A 22,165-nucleotide genomic window follows, 5' to 3' on the forward strand; every position below is an offset into this window, starting at 1 on the left:
TCAAGATCCTTCATCAAGTCCCGGTTGCGAGTCAGGGAGATATAGTTGCCGGTCAAAACCGTGCCGACAGTGGACGATGGCGGCGTTCTGGGCCGTTACCTTGATCAAGGCATTGTCGTGTAACTACTGTTGACCCACTCGTGCTGCTCTGGGGGAAATCCTAGGATCTGATCTTTCATATCGGACGATGGCGGCACTGCGGCGTCACTGTAGCATCATTTCTCTCTTGGGAGCATCATTTATGGAGCAGCGCTGGATGATAGAGGCAGGAGGTGGAGCAGTTTCGTCTTGCACGGAGTTTTGGTGGAGATGTCAAGTCATGCCTGACCGACAGGTGCTATGCTGTGTCATGCATGTTTGACAGGTGCTACGCATGACAGATCTTCCAGAGACTTCAAACTCTGTCGGCTGGTGGTACTTGGCAGCATGGTGCTGTGGTGTACCGACAGCGACCGCGACGTGCTCAGCAGTTTGCGTGCAGGGAGGTGGTGCCGTTGTGCCCCGTGGCGGGGTCGACGGAGGGCCGGACTAGCAAGGATAATGCAGATCTCTTTCTTGAAGATGGGTCAGCGGTTCGATGATGATGGCGGCCTCTAACACGTGTGCAGGTGGTATACGCTTTAGGTTTGCTGCACAGGCTGTAGGTCCCGATATGTTATGCGGATGGATCGGCGACGACACCAGTTTTAGATAAAGCACTCCACATTATCGAGTTTCTAAATGTGAGTGGTGACTTCGGGTGGCTTTATGTATGTTCTTGTTAGATCTTTGTTGAATGATTAATAAATATGAATGTATGCATCGATTGATGCAGAGGCCGGGGGTTTTAACCTTCTTTAAAAAAAAGAGAATGGCTCATGATAAAAAACACCCTTATCATTGAGGCATTGACGAGCCGACAGCCGTCAATGAAGAGATATAGCACTGACGGGCCTGCCTATTAGTGACAACTCTTACATGATGGACCAGTTGTAGCAATGTTGATAGATTCTTACGAGAGGCCCATCAGTGGTGACATATTCTACTAAGGATTAGCTCGTCTGTACTATAAGTAATAAGGGGCATGAAATTGTCATCACTGCATCTACGACATCCGAAAAATGGTGAAACGTGTGTTGGGTTTGTGGTCTGTGGATGGTAGGTATGATTTCCTCTGCTGATGTGTTAGTCGTGCGGGGGTGTCAGATCAGGAGTTCGATGCCGTGTCTGTGGTGTTTCCCTAGTCTGATTCGTTGAACGATAATGGTTTCGTCTTTGACAAGCCACCTTGTAGGTACGTAAAGCTGCATATTAGGATGGAGCCACGTCGAGCTTAGATGAGAAGGTTATCCGTCATTTTTTCTTTGATGGCGCCAGAGGCAGCCTCAGACGATTCTTCAGTGTTGATTGTAATTTTTATTTTGGTTGGTGTTCTTCTGAGCAAAGGCTAGCGCCCTGCAGTTTTTTTTTCAATTTTGTCAGGTGTGATGTAGAACGTATTTATACATTGATCCTAATATGATAGTATAAATGATGAATATGATATACATGAGACACGTAATATTTGTACGGTCCATGTAGTCCAACTATTCCTCGTGGAGCTCTCACCGGTCATTTTCAGTGACTTTTTAGAGATTGATGACTGATCTGAAGCCACTGGTACGCAATTGCTCATCGGTAGGACTTCACGTATAATAAGCAAATATTCTTATTTATATTCGTGGGAACAAGGGCTGGCCGGTACGAATAACGGCGCCAGTCGTCGATCTGGCCGGTAGCTTTGCGTGCTTCAAGCACTCCATCAAACTCAACTCTTTCCGTACCAGTCATATTCTGTCGTCTATCAGATCTTTTCTGCCCAGTCATTTGAACGATCTTGCTTATAGTGTCAAGTCGTTTTCTTCCTACCAGTTTCAAAAGGAAGGGTTGACAGTTAGTCTGCCGTGCAAACGGGCACCGTTTTGTGTGTGTTTTTCTTTCGCTTCCTTTTTTGAAAATAAACCTTATCTATATACCTTTACTAATAAAGAAAATAGTTATTTTTGGTCCCTCATATTATTTTGCAGAAAACCCCTGATTTCTGGTGATCAATGCGTAGTCCAGGTTTAAGTCATATTTTTTGCTTTTGCAGAGAACTCTCTGATGTCTGACGTCCCTCGTAATCAACCTGCATATGACAATTATAAGTTAGGTTTTCGCTTTTTGATTAATCAACCAACGGTACATATCAAATCAAATACTTTAAAAAAATATCTATATCTCTTAAACCTAACTTCAAATATAACATGTTATATGTGGACACTCCAAATTTTGAGATGGAGGGAGTACTATGTTGCATCCGATTTTTTTTCCTTGTTATAAATCGGACACTCCAAATCATCACGGTGGGCGTGGAAGTCGACCGTTCTCCTCCCCATAGTCCGACCGACGCCTAGCAGTCCCCAGCAAAGTGCGCGAGGGACCCGCCGACGGATCGGTCCGATCAAAGCATCGCCATCATATGAATGTCGCGGCGACGGAGGCACATTTATGCGTGCTATACGGCGCATCCGCATCAGGGTCCGGGCCTTTGAAGCATTCCTGACACTTGACTGATGCCCGACGCTTGCGCACACGCCAGCCACTTGTCACGCAGCGCCGCATGACCGGAGCGCTCGCAAAAGGCGCAAAGCGCCGGGACCGCCGGCCTTTCGGTCCATCTCAGTGTCATCCATCCATCAAGCAACATCAGGGTGGGAGGTGCGGCGCCTCTTTGGAGGCCGTGGGTTCATACCATACGGTCACGTACTACGTACCTGCTCTGCTCAACGACCACGACCGCAATGGCTGTGGAGATCAGTGGACGGTGAGTGCGAGTGACCACGAACGAATGGACAGTGAAGAGCCGCCCGATGATTGACGAGCGCGACCGGGAGAGGCCGAGATGGTCAAGCACGTGCAGCAGTGCGCTCGCCGCGGGGCCGGTGCTTAGGCAGAGACGAGCCGCAATCCGGTTCTGCACGCAGCGTTGGTAGTGTAACCAGAGTGAAAAACTCTGTGTGTTTCACAACTGGCCCTGGCCGGAAGTTGGGGTAACTTTGACTGATTCACAATTGCCCGGACTCGCTAGCCACGAGTTGTGTCTTGGTACCTACTTGGTCATACACGACGATCCTAGCAGGTTCATGACGCTCGTCCAACGCCTCACTGCATGCGGCTCCCGCGCAGAAAGGGATTGTGATTTTGCGACCGGAGAAAACGTCCCAACAAATATTTTAAGGTCGGGAACTCGGGATGATTGCGGTGTGTGGTTCACAAGTTAAACCTAGTAAATCAATTCTATAATACAGGGAGATAAAACTGATTAAAAGAGTTAGCTTAGCATAATCGACGTCGATGTCAGGCGCAACCTTATACAATGTAAGGGCGTCTTCAACGTCAACTGTAACAGATACGGGAGGCGGCCATCAAATCCTACCTTATATATGTCCGCCAGTAAAGAATAATTTGAAATTCAAATTTAGTCCAATCCACACAGCACGCCGGATCACACCAATGCTGGATCGCATGCTCGATCACCAGTGAAAAGAGGCGAGCATGCTTAGTATTTACATGTCTGAATTCAAAACAACATCAGTCTGGCAGTTCGTGCAATTTTGTGCCCTCCCGAACCGGCAATCGTGGTCCGTGTCATCGACGCCGCGTCTGCGTCCACCTCCCGCCGTGTCATGTAATCTACTGAAAGCTTGCCATCAATAAGTTCAGTTGAAAGTTTCGGGATGAAAAAAGATAAGGGAGGCGTGCGGCGCGGCGCCGCGCCAAGCATCCAAAGTCCTAATACTCGCGAGCGCACGCGCTATATATAGCTCTACGTGTGTGTGCCCATAGCACAACTCTACTTTTCATGTGTTTCGAGCATTTTGTAAAAAAATGAAAGCCCTCCTTATATGTTGGTCCTCCCATCCTTGGCTCACCGAGTTGGGACTAAAGTTTGCTTCACATAGAGAGGAGGTCTATTGTGGTCCCGTGTCAGCCATGCAACGGGTGGGCTAGGACACAAATGAAAGCATATGGGTTTCACTGGCTTAAATGTGTGGAAAGTTCCTGCATGCATATGAAGTGGGTGTTGGTTTTCTAACGTGAGAGAGCCAGGTATACAAGCAAAAAGCCCTTAGACAATAAATATATATTTTTGAGGTAAATTTTGAGAATACACGGGTTATTGACAAGATCCATGTACCTCACCCGAGGTCATACACGACAATCGTGGCGGGTTCATGACGCTCGTCCAACGCCTCACTGCATACGGCTCCCGCGCTGAAAGGGATTGTGATTTGCGGCCGGAGAAAACGTCCCAACAAATACTTTTAAGGTCGGGATGATTGCACCGTGTGGTTCACAAATTAAACCTGGTACATCGATTCTACAATACAGAAAGATAAAACTGATTAGAAAATTTAACTTAGCATAATCTACTGAAAGTTTGCCATGAATAAGTGAAGGAAATATGCCCTAGAGGAAATAATAGTTATTATTTATTTCCTTATTTCATGATAAATGTTTATTATTCATGCTAGAATTGTCTTAACCGGAAACATAACACATGTGTGAATACATAAACAAACAGAGTGTCACTAGTATGCCTCTACTTGACTAGCTCGTTGATCAAAGATGGTTAAGTTTCCTAACCATAGACATGAGTTATCATTTGATTAACGGGATCACATCATTAGGAGAATGATGTGATTGACTTGACCCATTCCGTTAGCTTAGCACTTGATCGTATAATTTGTTGCTATTGCTTTCTTCATGACTTATACATGTTCCTATGACTATGAGATTATGCAACTCCCGTTTGCCGGAGGAACACTTTGTGTGCCACCAAACATCACAACGTAACTGGGTGATTATAAAGGTGCTCTACAGGTGTCTCCGAGGGTACTTGTTGGGTTGGCGTATTTCGAGATTAGTATTTGTCACTCTGATAGTCAGAGAGGTATCTCTGGGCCCACTCGGTAATGCACATCACTATAAGCCTTGCAAGCATTGCAACTAATGAGTTAGTTGCGGGATGATGTATTACGGAACGAGTAAAGAGACTTACCGGTAACGAGATTGAACTAGGTATTGAGATACCGACGACCGAATCTCAGGCAAGTAACATACCGATGACAAAGGGAACAACGTATGTTGTTATGCGGTCTGACTGATAAAGATCTTCGTAGAATATGTAGGAGCCAATATGGGCATCCAGGTCCCGCTATTGGTTATTGACCAGAGAGGTGTCTCGTTCATGTCTACATAGTTCTCGAACCCGTAGGGTCCGCACGCTTAACGTTCGTTGACGATATAGTACTATGAGTTATGTATGTTGGTGACCAAATGTTGTTCGGAGTTTCGGATGAGATCACGGATATGACGAGGAACTCCAGAATGGTCCGGAAGTAAAGATTGATATGTGGATAGTAGTGTTTGATCTCCGGAAGGGTTCCGGAATTCATCGGAAAGGGTTCCGGATGTTTCCCGAAATGTTTGGGTACGAGAACACTTTATCTGGGCCAAAGGGGAAAGCCCACAAGGTTTTTGGAAAACGCAAAAAGAAGTTTTGCGGAGTCCAGGGGCCAGACGCCAGGGTCCCTGGCATCTAGGTCCAGACGCTGGGAACCCTGGCGTCTGGCCCTGGAGTCCGAGAAAGACTCTTGCCTTTCGGGTGAAACCGACTTTGTGGAGGCTTTTACTCCAAGTTTCAACCCCAAGGCTCAACATATAAATAGAGGGGCAGGGCTAGTACCCAAGACACACCAAGAAACACAAAAGCCGTGTGCAGGCAACCCTGTCCCTCTAGTTTATCCTCCATCATAGTTTTCGTAGTGCTTAGGCGAAGCCCTGCGGAGATTGTTCTTCACCAACACCGTCACCACGCCATCGTGCTGCCGGAACTCATCTACTACTTCGCCCCTCTTGCTGGATCGAGAAGGCGAGGACGTCACCGAGCCGAACGTGTGCAGAACTCGGAGGTGCCGTGCTTTCGGTACTTGGATCGGTCAGATCGTGAAGACGTACGACTACATCAAACGCGTTAATATAATGCTTCCGCTTTCAGTCTACGAGGGTATGTAGACAACACTCTCCCCTCTCGTTGCTATGCATCACCATGATCCTGTGTGTGCGTAGGAAAATTTTGAAATTACTACGTTCCCCAACAGTGGCATCCGAGCCTGGTTTTATGTGTAGATGTTATATGTACGAGTAGAACACAAGTGAGTTATGGGCGATATAAGTCATACTGCTTACCAGCATGTCATACTTTGGTTCGGCGGCATTGTTGGATGAAGCGGCCCGGACCGACATTATGCGTATGCTTACGCGAGACTGGTTCTACCAACGTGCTTTGCACACAGGTGGCCGGCGGGTGTCAGTTTCTCCAACTTTAGTCGAACCGAGTGTGGCTATGCCCGGTCCTTGAGAAGGTTAAAACAACACTAACTGGACGAACTATCGTTGTGGTTTTGATGCGTAGGTAAGAATGGTTCTTGCTCAGCCCGTAGCAGCCACGTAAAACTTGCAACAACAAAGTAGAGGACGTCTAACTTGTTTTTGTAGGGCATGTTGTGATGTGATATGGTCAAAGCATGATGCTAAATTTTATTGTATGAGATGATCATGTTTTGTAACCGAGTTATCGGCAACTGGGAGGAGCCATATGGTTGTCGCTTTATTGTATGCAATGCAAACGCCCTGTAATGCTTTACTTTATCAATAAGCGGTAGCGATAGTCGTAGAAGCATAAGCTGGCAATACGACAACGATGCTGCGATGGAGATCAAGGTGTCGCGCCAGTGACGATGGTGATCATGATGATGCTTCGAAGATGGAGATCACAAGCACAAGATGATGATGGCCATATCATATCACTTATATTGATTGCATGTGATGTTTATCTTTTTATGCATCTTATCTTGCTTTGATTGATGGTAGCATTATAAGATGATCTCTCACTAAATTATCAAGGTATAAGTGTTCTCCCTGAGTATGCACCGTTGCGAAAGTTCTTCGTGCTGAGACACCACGTGATGATCGGGTGTGATAGGCTCTGTGATCAAATACAACGGGTGCAAAACAGTTGCACACGCGGAATACTCAGGTTAAACTTGACGAGCCTAGCATATAACAGATATGGCCTCGGAACACTGAGACCGAAAGGTCGAGCGTGAATCATATAGTAGATATGATCAACATAGTGATGTTCACCATTGAAACTACTCCATCTCACGTGATGATCGGACATGGTTTAGTTGATATGGATCACGTGATCACTTAGAGGATTAGAGGGATGTCTATCTAAGTGGGAGTTCTTAAGTAATATGATTAATTGAACTTAAATTTATCATGAACTTAGTCCTGGTAGTATTAGCATATCTATGTTGTAGATCAACAGCTCGCGTTCAGCTCCCCTATTTTATTTTTGATATGTTCCTAGAGAAAACTAAGTTGAAAGATGTTAGTAGCAATGATGCAGATTGGATCCGTGTTCTGAGGTTTATCCTCATTGCTACACAGAAGAATTATGTCCTTGATGCACTGCTAGGTGACAAACCTATTGCAGGAGCAGATGTAGATGTTATGAACGTTTGGCTAGCTCAATATGATGACTACTTGATAGTTTAGTGCACCATGCTTAAACAACTTAGAATCGGGACTTGTCGGTGTCAAAACCGGCGGATCTCGGGTAGGGGGTCCCGAACTATGCGTCTAGGCCGGATGGTAACAGGAGGCAGGGAACACTTTGTTTTACCCAGGTACGGGCCCTCTCGATGGAGGTAATACCCTACTCATGCTTGATTAATATTGATGATATGGGTAGTACAAGAGTAGATCTACCACGAGATCAAGGAGACTAAACCCTAGAAGCTAGCCTATGGTATGATTGTTGTGTATGGAGTTGATTGCCTACGGACTTCAACCCTCCGGTTTACAAAGACACCGGATAGGGTTAGGGTTACATGGAGTCGGTTACAATGGTAGGAGATCTTGAATATCCGCATCGCCAACCTTGCCTTCCACGCCAAGGAAAGTCCCATCCGGACACGGGACGAAGTCTTCAATCTTGTATCTTCATAGTCCAGGAGTCCGGCTGAGGGTATAGTCCGGCTACCCGAACACCCCCTAATTCAGGACTCCCTCAGTAGCCCCCGAACCAGGCTTCAATGACGATGAGTCCGGCGCACAGATTGTTCGGCATTGCAAGGCGGGTTCCTCTCCAAATCTTGTGTACCTCTAGGAATAATGTCCGATTTTTGTAACGTAGTGATCCTCGGCTTCTACGCCCAATAATGGCCGTCTTCCACATGTTCAAACGAATGCGAAAAGCCGGGGTGTTCTTACATCCACACCCCTAGCCATATAAACGAGCCGCCTATTTAACGGGATGGGGATTTAGGTCCAAACCACATCTTCTCCTCTCCGCGAGTTATCATCAGAGCGCTTCCAGCAAAGGTCCATTCCAACATGGCCAGCCGTCGCAGCTCCTCCCCTCGCCCCTCCGGTCCCAAACCCGGGGACTGGGAGAGTTGCACCGTCCTGCATAGCAAGTTAGCGTCACTTCAGGCCAAGGGATTTCCCCCTCAGGCGTACATGGTCCCGGTCCGAGCCGGTCTCGCCACCTACAATGGCAGAAAACAAGCGGAGAGCACCCCCAATCCTTCTAAAGGAGAGCGGGTGTGCCTCGTCCCCTATCTAATAAGGGGACTGGGATTTCCAATTCATCCATTTCTCCGCGGGCTTCTGGAGTTCTACGGCCTCCAGCTGCACAATCTCACGCCCGCCTCCGTATTGCATATTGCGGGTTTCGTCGCCCTTTGCAAGCTATTTTTAGGCGTTGAGGCTCATTTCGCGCTGTGGAAGAGGTTATTCTACCTGGTGCCCCATTCTCAAAAGGGGTCTATATACCAAGTGGGCGGAGCCGAAGTATGGCGCATCGCCGGGACCGGATACCTATCTGGAACCCCAAAGAAGGCGTCCGAGGACTGGCCTTCGGAATGGTTCTATATAGATGACGTCCCGCTACCGGACCCTATCCGGGTTGGTCTCCCTGAGTTCAACAGTGCTCCATTGAAGAAACGCTTGAGCTGGCGTCCGCGGAGCTCTCAGAGAGAAAGCGACAGAGACGTCCTTTACCTGATGGGCCGGATAAGACTGTTGGCTCATTCCGGACTAACCATGATTGGAGTCATGGCCGCATGCATTATGCGGGGGGTGCAGCTGCTTCAATATAGAGGCCACCCCATGTGGGATTTCAACGGGGAGGATGACGCCACTCGTTACGGTCGTAAGGGGCCAGCCTCAGCTGCTGCCCTAGTAAAGATCCTATCCTCTTTGTACAAGGGAGAAACGGAGGAATTCCTCCGCGTCAATCCGCAGGCCGGATTTACTATGTACAATCCTCCAAGTTGGGTAAGTGAATAATTGCGCTTGCCCGTTTGTTTGATATTCCCACGGTTAGATATGTAGTCTAACGACTTTATTGCAGGAACTGCGACAGGAGGTAAAGGATATAAACAGCCGCCCCCACAGCCCGGGGACCCAGAACGGTCCCTCGATCCGAACTCCGAAGAGGATCCGGACATATCGGTGGAGCTTATCGATGGGGTGTTCCATCAGCTAAGCAAGGACAATACCTTGGTAGCCATCACGACTGATTACCCAGGGTTAATCCCGGACTCCCAGGTGACAGAAACCGGAGTCTCATTCCCTTGAGAGAGATTCCACTCTCACGTATTCCGGTGTTTCTGACGACAACCGTGTTTTGCAGGGGAGATTTCCGAGGCAGGAGGCCGAACCTGCGGCGGCTAGCCAACGAGGGGCCGCAGGGCCCCGTGGGGCAAAAAGAAATGTAATCCGGACTGAGATGCCGGCGCAAAGGTATAGCGCACCCTCTTCTTCCCTGGTGTTATTCTGTCAGGGCATATTAATGTTCGTGCTATCTTCAGAACGAAGAGACCTCGCCGGACTATATCCGGAGAGGTTGCCAATCGCGCCTCCACCAGCCAGGCTCCAACGTCTGGCCAGGAAGCGGAGGCGAGCACAAGGCGCGCACCGGACGCTCCTCCGACAGAGGATGCGGACAGGCTGTCTGCCACAAATTCTAAAGTGGAGAGTGCCATGAACCACAGGCGTCGCCGGACAGTTCTACGCGACGCTTGTTTCTCCCAAGAGGCTTTAGATGCCTTTAATTCGGGAGATGCGCACCTCCGTGCCGCTCGAAATGGTTTAGCCAGAGCCACGGAGCAGTATGTAAAAGACATACGGGTAAGAAAATTTTGGTCAAATATATATATACCAGTAGCCCCCGAGACTTGAAACAGTTAGAGCAACTGCTTTAAGGATCATATAATATGCAGGTTCTTACAGAGAAGAATATTGTACTGTCCCAAGAGCTGGAAAAGTGTAAGGCCCAACTAGAGGCTGCACTAGCCGCAGCAGGGGAACCCAAAGAGACCCCCTCAGGTAAGATACACTTCGAAAGATTAGTATTGTGCGGTGTGGGTGTAAATCTGACAAATCATGTTGCAGATGGCGCCGGACTCGATCCGAAAAAGCAACAACTCTTACGCCGGTTAAAGGCCGGTGAGAGTACGTTGACAAAGGTGAGGCGAGAGAAGAATGATCTTCAGGATGCCAACACCAGGCTGGACGTCGAACTTAAAGATGTTCGTGGCCAGCTGTCGGACTCCACGAAGGAGAATCAGCGGCTTCGACGCGGCATTTTTAGTAAGTGCTTGAACGAACTTTGAAAAAAGAGTTCGGCGAGGAAGTCGACTAACAGAGTAATGTCTGTAGGTATGCTCACAGGTCGTCCTGCAGAGGAGATGCCCGGTTCTATGGGTGACCTTCTTCCCGAACTCATGCAACTGCACGAGCGAATTCGGCAGGCAATGCGAGGCGTTGCCCAAGCCTTATGGCCTGCCCACTCCATGCCCGAGGGCCTTGGAGAGCTTGCGGAGAAGCTGAAGGGAGCTCGGCGGCGCTTCCGGTTGTGGAAGATATCAGCCTGCCGGCAAGGCGCTAGGGAGGCCTGGGCCATGGTGAAGACCCGTTTTACGAAGTCTGACCCAAACAACATGGCCGAGGTCGGACCAGTGGGGCCTGACGGGAAGGAGATCCCTGTAAGCTTAGTATACGGCCAAGTAGAGTTAGCCGTGAAGTATTCCCAGCAGGACTGTAAATTAGACAGCCTGTTAGATGGTATAGAAGAGGAGTACAATCAGTCAGAATGACTATGTAATTTTGAATTGACATGTGTAATGCCTTCTAGCCGGATTGTAGATCGTTTGTCGTTGCCGACCTTTTCGCTTCAACCTCGGGACCTGACGGTCCGGAGTGTGTCCGAATACCATAGCGGTTATATAAGAACCGTGGTATGCGTGGAGACCAGGCGTAGGGGTCATTAGTGCTTTATCAGACAAGTGCCCAACTAGTTATGTTATATTACATGGTTAGTAAGAAACATCTTCCAGAGAGAATAGTTCCGTTAGGGGTTCCTTTCGCTGGGAGGCATGTCCTAAAGTGCATGTTCAGACTGCGTAAAAAGACGCAGAAAAAGCATCTGGGGGCGCATAAAATGAGTAAAAAGATCATCTTTTATCTCACCGACCGAATATTCCCTTAAGAACACTAGATTTCGGCTTCACCCAGTCTGAGGTACACATCTGGCTGACCCGGCAGTAACAATCGCAGAGGTGCTCCCTTTACTGCCTAGCCGAACAATCGGGAACGTAGGGGTAAGCACAGGAGCTAGGCAACCCAGCTTGGCCAAAACTTAAGTCATATCGATGCATATAATGGTGAAGAAAAAGGTACATGCGGAAGTTTGACGCATGTGTTGTGCGTGAAGCCCCTATAAATAAGCTTCTGTTAAAGAAGCCCCCAGGTTTAATGAGCGTGAGTGGCGCGTCACTAGATGAGCCTTTAAGGGCTATAAAAGAAAAGAGGGGAAGGATAGAAATGTAAGACATAAAAATGCAAAAAATGGACAGAGGAAGGAGACGAACACAGAGTCCGGCGCTAGGCATAGAATCTTCGGAGACGGGTGGCGTTCCACGGGTTTGGCTCGAGTCGGTTATCCGATGTGTCTCGCAGGCGGTACGCCCCGCCGGTCAGGACATGGTCGATTATGAATGGACCTTCCCACTTGGGCTTGAGTTTGTCCTTTTTCTTATTCGGCAGGCGTAGAACTAGTTCACCAACATTGTAATTTTTGGCCCGTACTTCTCTGCTTTGATATCTTCGGGCCTGCTGTTGATAAAATGCGGAACGGGCTTTTGCCACGTCACGCTCCTCCTCCAGGGCGTCCAAGTTGTCCTGCCGATCGAGCTCGGCTTCTCTTTCTTCGTACATGCGCACTCTAGGTGAGTCATGAATTATGTCGCAGGGCAGAACTGCCTCTGCGCCGTACACCATAAAAAATGGTGTATATCCGGTGGTGCGATTTGGCGTGGTCCGCAGCCCCCATAGCACGGAGTCGAGCTCCTCTACCCAGTGCGTGTTAGATTCCTTGAGGGACCGCACCAGTGTGGGTTTAATGCCGCTCATGATAAGACCATTTGCACGTTCGACCTGGCCGTTGGTTTGTGGGTGATAGACGGAAGCATAATCGAGCTTGATGCCCATGTTTTTGCACCAGAGTTTTACCTCGTCGGTGGTAAAGTTTGTACCGTTATCGGTTATGATGCTGTGGGGGACTCCATAACGGTGTACAACCCCGGATATGAAGTCTATCACAGGTCCGGATTCGGCCGTTTTAACAGGCTTGGCTTCTATCCATTTGGTGAATTTATCCACCATGACCAGTAAGTAGTTTTTTCTATCGGTCCCACCTTTAAGGGGTCCGACCATGTCAAGCCCCCAGACCGCAAAAGGCCAGGTGATGGGTATAGTTTGGAGTGAGGTGGGTGGCATGTGGCTTTGGTTGGCAAAAAGTTGGCAAGCAGCGCATCGTTGGACTAGGTCCTAAGCGTCTGCCCGGGCCGTCGGCCAATAAAAGCCTGTACGGAAAGCCTTGCTAACAAGGGACCGAGCAGCGGCGTGGTGACCACCGAGTCCGGCATGAATTTCAGCCAGAAGGTTCCGCCCTTCCTCTTCGGAGATGCACCTTTGAAGGACTCTGGTAGTGCTTTTCTTATAAAGCTCTCCCTCATGGACTCTATAGGCTTTAGATCGCCGCACTATGCAGCGGGCCTCGTTTTGGTCCTCCGGGAGTCCCTGCCTAGTAAGGTAGGCTAGGAATGGTTCTGTCCACGGGGCGATGACCACCATTATTACGTGGGCTGAAGGTGTAATTTCGTTGGCAGAGCCTCCAATTGTGTCAGATTGTTCGGCGTCGAGTGGTGCGGCTGGGTCCGGGCTGTTATTTGCGGGTTCCCCCTCCCATGCTACGGATGGCTTGAACAATCTTTCCAAAAAGATGTTGGGGGGGGGGGCTGCATCGCGTCTTGCTCCGATGCGTGCTAGGACGTCTGCTGCTTGATTGTTTTCTCGGGCTATATGGTGAAACTGCAGCCCTTCGAACCGAGCTGACATTTTTAGGACGGCGTTGCGGTAAGCTGCCATTTTTGGGTCCTTGGCGTCGAAGTCTCCATTTATTTGGGATATCGCGAGGTTTGAATCCCCGTGTACCTCTAGGCGCTGGATACCCATGGATACTGCTATCCGGAGGCCATGTAGGAGGGCCTCATATTCAGCTGCATTGTTGGAATCCATGTACACGATCTGGAGCACATATTGGACTATGTCTCCTATGGGGGACGTCAGGACGACGCCAGCCCCCCAGTCCGGCCAACATTTTGGAGCCGTCGAAATGCATAATCCAGTTTGAATATGTGCCGTACTCTTTAGGGAGCTCGACCTCCGTCCATTCCGCGACGAAGTCGGCCAAACTTGCGATTTAATAGCTCGCCGTGGCTTATAGGTTATATCGAATGGGAGAAGCTCGATGGCCCATTTTGCAATCCGGCCCGTTGCGTCGTGGTTGTTGATAATATCGTTGAGTGGTACTTTCGAGGCTACTGTTATGGAACACTCTTGAAAGTAGTGTCATAGCTTCCGGGATGCCATGAATACCGTGTATGCAATCTTTTGATAATGCGGGTACCATGATTTGCATGGAGTGAGGACAGTGGATACGTAGTAGACCGGCCTTTGAAGGGGGAATTTGTGTCCATCCGTTTCCCGCTCGACAACGAGCATTGCGCTGACAACTTGATGTGTTGCTGCAATGTATAATAACATTGGTTCTGTCAGGACCCCGACTCAATGCCACATCGATCTAGCATGTAACACCTCATATCACTTTGCGGCCTCACGCACGGTATCCCCACGGGTGTCGCATTACCTTTGCCCGGGACCGTTTGCGCCTTTTGGCACACGTATATGACAGTGTCGCTAGCATCCATATGATAAGGAGCCCGGGCTAACATGGCTAGTCGTAAACCCAAAGTGGCACAGACTTACAGGGACAGGCATCCATGACCCAGCATCGAACGTGTCGGTCATCAGCGAGTGAATCCAGGCTGTAGCACTGGGCTAGCAGGACTCCGGTGAACCGGGCTGTAGCGGGCTAACAGGACTCCGGTATTCATCGCGTGACATTTCCCCGAAGGGACAGACACAGGAACGAAGAAGGACACATGCCGGCCAGCCTAAGTGTCCCGGAGCAGTAGCAAGCTACCATGGCTCGGTGGAAACACTAGGAGACATTTCCCGGTAAGAGAGGCTACCAAGGATAAACAACTAGGTTGTCAGATCCCACACATACCAAGCATTTCAATAACATACACACAATATGCTCGATATGTGCAAATACAACATGGCATCACAACATGACTCTACAACTCAGGTATTTTAATCAATAGGCTCCGAGGAGCGAGATATTACAAACATGGGTCTCATGACCCAACAATCAGAGCATACAAGTCAAAGCACAAGTGGAAGCTATCATGTCTGGGTACAGACATCTATAAATGAAAAAGGCCGAGAAGCCTGACTATCTATCAGATCCTGCCGAGGGCACAAGATCGTAGCTGAGGTAACAAGCTAAACGTCGAAGTCCACGTGGAACTACTAGTGAGACTGAAGTCTCTCTGCAAAAACATAAAATAGGCAAACATGAGTACAAATGTATCCAGCAAGACTTACATCAGAACTAACTACATATGCATCATTTTCAACAAAGGGATGGTGGGGTTTAACTGCAGCAAGCCAGCTTTGACTCGGTGGCTATCCTAAACTACGACTGCAAGCGACTCTTTTGAGGTGGCGCACACGAGTCCACATATTCACCATATCAATACACCCCTATGGATCCGCTCCCGTCTCCCTACGAGAACGCCATCCATAGCACTCACGCTTATCTTGCGTATTTTAGGGTATCCACTTTCACTTGTCTATGAACTGATATAAGCAACCCAGAAGTCCTTTACCGCGGACACGGCTATTCGAATAGATGATGTTAACCCTGCAGGGGTGTACTTCTTCATACATGTTTCCACCACTTAGCGTCTGCACACGACATGTGCTCGGCAGACTTCAAGCGAAAGCCGACGTGGGTGTAGACCACGACCTACCTAAACACTCAAGTCTCTAGTCCAGGTTTATCGCCTATTCGGGTTCCATCCATGAGGAGATCCGGCCGGAGTTTCGCTCACAGCCCCAAACGATGTGAACAGGGTTCCCGAGATACCAAACGGGCATCCGGTACACCGTGCCACGTACCTACCGCATCACAGCCCACCCCTACGGTCAGCGCTGTCCACGGCCTCCAGTAAGCTACAAACACCAGAAACTACTTGCAACTCCTGGACAGAGGACTAGGGTGAATAAGAAGTCGAGCAGGGTCATATTTCAGGGCCCAATGTATGGTAGTAGCTGAATCATGGATCACAAACACAGAACTCAGTTCCTGAGGACGGCTGCAATGAGACAACCCACCATGTACTCCTACATGGCCTCTCACCGCTACCTTTACCAAATCGTGTTCACACACTTAGCTCACACACAGTAGGACATGTTCACACACCTCTGATTCATCCCGGATGAATCAGACCTGACACAACTCTAAGCAGTAGCAGGCATGACAAACAAGCATGAATGAGTAGGCACAACAGGGCTCAAACAACTCCTACTCATGCTAGTGGGTTTCATCTATTTACTGTGGCAATGACAGGTCATGCAAAGGATAAAGGGGTTCAGCTACCGCAGCAAGTAACAGATGAATCGATGTTGTCCTAATGCAGTAAAAGAGAGCAGGAGCGAGAGAGTAGGATTGTATCGGAATGAACAAGGGGGTTTTGCTTGCCTGGCACTTCTGAAGATAACATTGAGTCTTCATCAGTGTCAACGATCACATCATCGGTATCACGTCTATCGAGAGGGGACAAATACCGGTAACACAGAAGGAAACATAATCAATGCAATGCACAATATGATGCATGATCATGACATGGCAAAATGAATGTGTTTTGGGCTAATGCAACTAGCCACAGATTAAATGAAGTTGGTTTGTGTCAGGTCCCCGACTCGATGTCACATCGATCTAGCTGGTAACACCTTATATCACTCTGCGGCCTCACGCACGGTATCCCCACGGGTGTCGTCTTACCTTTTCCCGGGACCGTTTGCGCCTTTTGGCTCACGTATATGATAGTGTCGCTAGCATCCATATGATAAAGAGCCCGGGCTGACATGACTAGTCGTAAACCCAAAGTGGCACAGACTTACAGGGACAGGCATCCATGACCCAGCTTCGAACGTGTCGGTCATCAGCAAGTGGGTCCGGGCTGTAGCACTGGGCTAGCAGGACTCCGGTAAACCGGGCTGTAGCGGGCTAACAGGACTCCGGTACTCAAAGCGTGACATTTCCCCGAAGGGACAGACACAGGAACGAAGAAGGACACATGCCGGCCAGCCTAAGTGTTCCAGAGCAGTAGCAAGCTACCATGGCTCAGCGGTAACACTAGGAGACATTTCCCGGTAAGAGAGGCTACTAAAGATAAACAACTAGATAGTCAGATCCCACACATACCAAGCATTTCAATCATACACACAATATGCTCGATATGTGCAAATACAACGAAGCATCACAACATGACTCTACGACACAAGTAATCTATTCAATAGGCTCCGAGGAGCGAGATATTACAAACATGGGTCTCATGACCCAACATTCAGAGCATACAAATCAAGCACAAGCGGAAGCTATCATGTCTGAGTACAGACATCTATAAATGAAAAAGGCTGAGAAGCCTGACTATCTACCAAATCCTGCCGAGGCACAAGATCGTAGCTGAGGTAACAAGCTAAACGTCGAAGACCACGCGGAAATACTAGTGAGACTGAAGTCTCTCTGCAAAAACATAAAATAGGCAAACGTGAGTACAAATGTACCCAGCAAGACTTACATCAGAACTATCTACATATGCATCATTATCAACAAAGGGATGGTGGGGTTTAACTGCAGCAAGCCAGCTTTGACTCGGTGGCTATCCTGAACTACGACTGCGAGTAATTTTTTTGAGGTGGCGCACACGAGTCCACATATTCACCATATCAATACACCACTATGGATCCGCTCCCGTCTCCCTACGAGAACGCCATCCATAGCACTCACGCTTATCTTGCGTATTTTAGAGTATCCACTTTCACTTGTCTATGAACTGATATAAGCAACCCAGAAGTCCTTTACCGCGGACACGGCTATTCGAATAGATGATGTTAACCCTGCAGGGGTGTACTTCTTCATACATGTTTCCACCACTTAGCGTCTGCACACGACATGTGCTCGGCAGACTTCAAGCGAAAGCCGACGTGGGTGTAGACCACGACCTACCTAAACACTCAAGTCTCTAGTCCAGGTTTATCGCCTATTCGGGTTCCATCCATGAGGAGATCCGGCCGGAGTTTCGCTCACAGCCCCAAACGATGTGAACAGGGTTCCCGAGATACCAAACGGGCATCCGGTACACTGTGCCACGTACCTACCGCATCACAGCCCACCCCTACGGTCAGCGCTGTCCACGGCCTCCAGTAAGCTACAAACACCAGAAACTACTTGCAACTCCTGGACAGAGGACTAGGGTGAATAAGAAGTCGAGCGGGGTCATATTTCAGGGCCCAATGTATGGTAGTAGCTGAATCATGGATCACAAACACAGAACTCAGTTCCTGAGGACGGCTGCAATGAGACAACCCACCATGTACTCCTACATGGCCTCTCACCGCTACCTTTACCAAATCGTGTTCACACACTTAGCTCACACACAGTAGGACATGTTCACACGCCTCTGATTTATCCCCGATGAATCAGACCTGACTCAACTCTAAGCAGTAGCAGGCATGACAAACAAGCATGAATGAGTAGGCACAACAGGGCTCAAACAATTCCTACTCATACTAGTGGGTTTCACCTATTTACTGTGGAATGACAGGTCATGCAAAGGATAAAGGGGTTCAGCTACCGCAGCAAGTAACAGATGAATCGTTGTTGTCCTAATGCAGTAAAAGAGAGCAGGAGCGAGAGAGTAGGATTGTATCGGAATGAACAAGGGGGTTTTGCTTGCCTGGCACTTCTGAAGATAACATTGAGTCTTCATCAGTGTCAACGATCACATCATCGGTATCATGTCTATCGAGAGGGGACAAATACCGGCAACACAGAAGGGAACACAATCAATGCAATGCACAATATGATGCATGATCATGACATGGCAAAATGAATGTGTTTTGAGCTAATGCAACTAGCAACAGATTAAATGAAGTTGGTTTGAATACAAGATTCAAATTTAAACTCCATATGTGATTATTCAAATGCCATTTAATTGATTTGTGCTAAACAGCAGCTATAAGTTGTTCTAACATGCATGAAAATGGTACAGATGGATTCCTTGAATTTTTCTGATAATTTTTCATATATAAATTATTTAATTTGGAGTTACGGTTAATTTTCTATGAATTATTGAAGTTTTAGGCATTTTCTGAATTTTCCTGATTAAATTAAATCCAGAAAGCATTACTGCGTCAGCATGACGTTGGCATGACGTCAGCAAGTCAACAGGGGCCGGCTCGGGTCAAACCTGACGTGTGGGGTCCACACGTCAGTGACACAGGGGCTAATCCCGCGTTGACCCGGGCTTTGACCCACTACGGGGCCCACTGTCAGTGGCTGTGGGGGGGTGTTTAGGCGTCATTAGTGCTAATTAGGCGTGCCACGTCGGCAGTCGCCGGAGTGTCGCCGGCGACGACCACGGCCGACAGCGGAGGTGCACCGTGCGCTCGCTACGGAGCACCATTTGACGTGCGGTTTGCTCCTACGGGTTCCTGGGAGGAAGGCGCATCTAAAGAGGTAAGTGACAGCAGCTGGGGTGGCCGGAGCTGCCGGCGGCGAGCTCCTTTGCGGCTGCCGGAGTTCGGGCAATCTCGGGGTCGGGGTTAGGGAGCACGGCAGGAGGAGCTGGGGCGTGCTACGGACTCCTGAGATCACGGTGAGCACGACAGTGGCCTCGGATACGAGCTGGGTGGCTGTGGCCACGGCCACGCCATGGCCGGCGGCGAGAGATTCTCGGGCAAAGTGGTGGGGCTAGCTAGAGAGGGAGGTGGGGCACGGGAAGAGGGGGAATCAGCACAGGAGCTCACAGCGGTTGCAGTGGTGGCCTCGGCGAGCTCGGGGAGGCACCGGAGCCGACGAATTTGACGAAGACGGCCGGCGGGTCCGAGGTAGAAGACGACGTCGATGGCGGCGATGCGGCACGTCCGGGGCCTCGTGGCTCGTTGAGGAGGTAGAGGGAGGACCCGCGGAGCTTCCTGGGGCGTCGGTGAGGCTAGGGGTGGCCGGTGGCCATGGGTACGGCGACGATGGCGGCGAGCTCCGCTCGGTGGTGTGCGCGGGAGGGAAGCAGAGGAGGGAACGGGGTCCAGGGGAAGAGAGGGAGGGCTGGACGGCTCCGGGCGGCTGCGTGGCGTCTCCACGCATGGATAGGCTCGAAGGGGGAGGCCTCCAGCGCGAAGCAGGAGGTGGCCGGCGCTCTTCGGGCGCGCGCCACGCCTCGCCTCTGCCTTCTGGCAGAGGAAGAAGAGGACAAGGGGGGAAAGGTGGGCTGGGCCGCGCTGGTGGGGGAGCTGGGCCGGCTGGTGGCTGCACGGGTGAGGCCAGGTAGGCTCTGTTCTTTTTATTTTTTTTTCTAATTATTTCAGTTTTCTATTTTGCAGGTTTGTTTTGAATTTGGTTTTGAAACCAATTCAATTTATTTTGCTTCTGACAATATTTTTAGGAGCTAAAAGAATTAAAACAATGCTCCACAAAATATTTCAGAATTATTGGACCTATATTTATTTAATAGTAGATATAAATCCAATTCAAATAATTATTGATTTAATTCAAATGCCCAAATTAAATGTTTCTGAGACACCAAAAATATTGGTTTGGATTTTTACCTCTTGCCAATATTTCCAGAGGATAACAGGAACATTTTCTTGGACACATTTGAGAAGATTTAATTGTTGGTTATTTTTAGAGGTTTCTGAGGCTTTTGAAAATTCCTCAATTCAAATTTCATTTGAATTTAAACATGATGCAGCAAGAGGTCTAGCCTAGTGCATTACCAGAAGCTAGGGATGTGACAGGTTCGCCAGTTTTCGGCGCGGCCAGGACTAGGTTTGTTGCCAATATGGCTTTTATTTCATCAAGTCTGGCCGTGGCGGCCTCCGTCCACTCGAAGTGTTCGGTGCGCCGAAGGAGGCGATAGAGGGGTAGTGCCTTTTCTCCCAAGCGGGAGATGAAGCGGCTTAAAGCCGCCACACATCCGGTTAATTTTTGTATTTGTTTGAGGTCCTTTGGGACATCCAATTGTGACAAAGCTCGGATCTTGGCTGGGTTTGCTTCAATTCCTCTACCGGATACAATGAATCCCAAGAGCTTTCTGGCTGGAACGCCGAAGACGCATTTTTCTGGATTGAGCTTGATGTCATATTGTCGGAGGTTATCGAATGTAAGCCTCAAGTTGTTTACTAGGGATTCGACATGCCTTGATTTGACGACCACATCATCCACATACGCCTCCACTATTTTGCCGATCTGGTTTGCCAGACATGTTTGGATCATGCGCTGATATGTTGCGCCGGCGTTTTTCAGCCCGAAGGGCATTGTGTTGAAGCAGAATGGGCCGTATGGTGTGATGAATGCTATTGCAGCTTGGTCTGATTCTGCCATCTTGATTTGATGGTAACCGGAGTATGCATCGAGGAACACAACGAATCGTGTCCTGCGGTGGCATCGATAATTTGATCGATACGGGGGAGGGGGAAGGGATCCTTTGGGCAAGCCTTGTTAAGGTCTTTAAAATCGACACACAGGCGCCAGGATTTGTCCTTCTTTGGTACCATCACCAGGTTTGCTAGCCAGTTCGGATGTTTTATTTCTCTAATGAATCCGGCCTCCAATAGCTTGGCTAGCTCCTCTCCCATAGCCTGTCTCTTGGGTTCGGAAAAATGCCGAAGGGCTTGTTTGACAGGTTTGAATCCTTTTAGGATATTTAAGCTGTGTTCGGCCAGCCTGCGTGGGATCCCTGGCATGTCTGAAGGGTGCCAGGCGAAAATGTCCCAGTTCTCTCGTAGGAACTCTCGCAGTGCGGCGTCTACATCAGGGTTCAGTCGTGCCCCGATGGAAGCTGTTTTATTGGGGTCCGTTGGATGGACCTGGAATTTGACTATTTCGTCAGCTGGCTTGAAGGGTGTGGATTTGGATCTCTTGTCGAGTATCACATCGTCCCTGTTAACCGTGGAGCGCAGCGCAGTCAGTTCCTCGGCCGCTAAGCCTTCGGATAGTGCCTCAAGGGCTAATGCGGCCGTCTTGTTTTCGGCGCGGAGTGCTATGTCTGGATCACTAGCTAGAGTGATAATTCCATTCAGCCCGGGCATCTTAAGCTTCATGTACCCATAATGGGGTATTGCTTGGAAGATTGTGAATGCTTCCCGCCCTTGTAAAGCGTGATGTCCGCTCTTAAACGGGGCCACCTGAAACGTGACTTCTTCGGACCTGTAATTATCCGGCGTGCCGAACACCACATCTAGTGTGATTTTTCCTGTGCAGCGCGCTTCCCGACTAGGGATTATTCCTCTAAAGGTTGTGCTGCTTCGCTCGATGCGGTTCCAGTCTATTTCC

Source organism: Triticum dicoccoides, chromosome 4A (assembly GCF_002162155.2).
Source record: "Triticum dicoccoides isolate Atlit2015 ecotype Zavitan chromosome 4A, WEW_v2.0, whole genome shotgun sequence".
NCBI classification, from domain to species: domain Eukaryota; kingdom Viridiplantae; phylum Streptophyta; class Magnoliopsida; order Poales; family Poaceae; genus Triticum; species Triticum dicoccoides.